The following is a 359-nucleotide window of genomic DNA, read 5'->3' on the forward strand; positions in this document are numbered from 1 at the left end:
TAAAGAATATAGCCATAAAGTTTCACTTTTTACTATCTTCAAAGAAAAAAAGGTAAATTTTTGTTTCCTGTAATGTTATATGAAGGTCAGTCTAAAGGGTTTATTTAAAGCTTGTTCAGATGTATTCATAGCAGTGAAAATGCTGTTAATACCAGAAATGTTTTTCTATGATAGAAAGTCAAGCTGGCCTGTCTTTCTCAATAGCTTTTAATTTTGTGTTTACTACATCGTGTTTCTTTTTATTTCTTTAATTGGAGAATAATTACTTTACAGTCTTGTGTTGGTTTCTGCCATACATCAGCATGACTCAGCTACAGGTATACATATGTCCCCTTCCTGCTGAAACTCCCTCCCTTCTC

Source organism: Bison bison, unplaced genomic scaffold (genome assembly GCF_000754665.1).
Source record: "Bison bison bison isolate TAMUID 2011002044 unplaced genomic scaffold, Bison_UMD1.0 scf7180017864485, whole genome shotgun sequence".
NCBI classification, from domain to species: domain Eukaryota; kingdom Metazoa; phylum Chordata; class Mammalia; order Artiodactyla; family Bovidae; genus Bison; species Bison bison.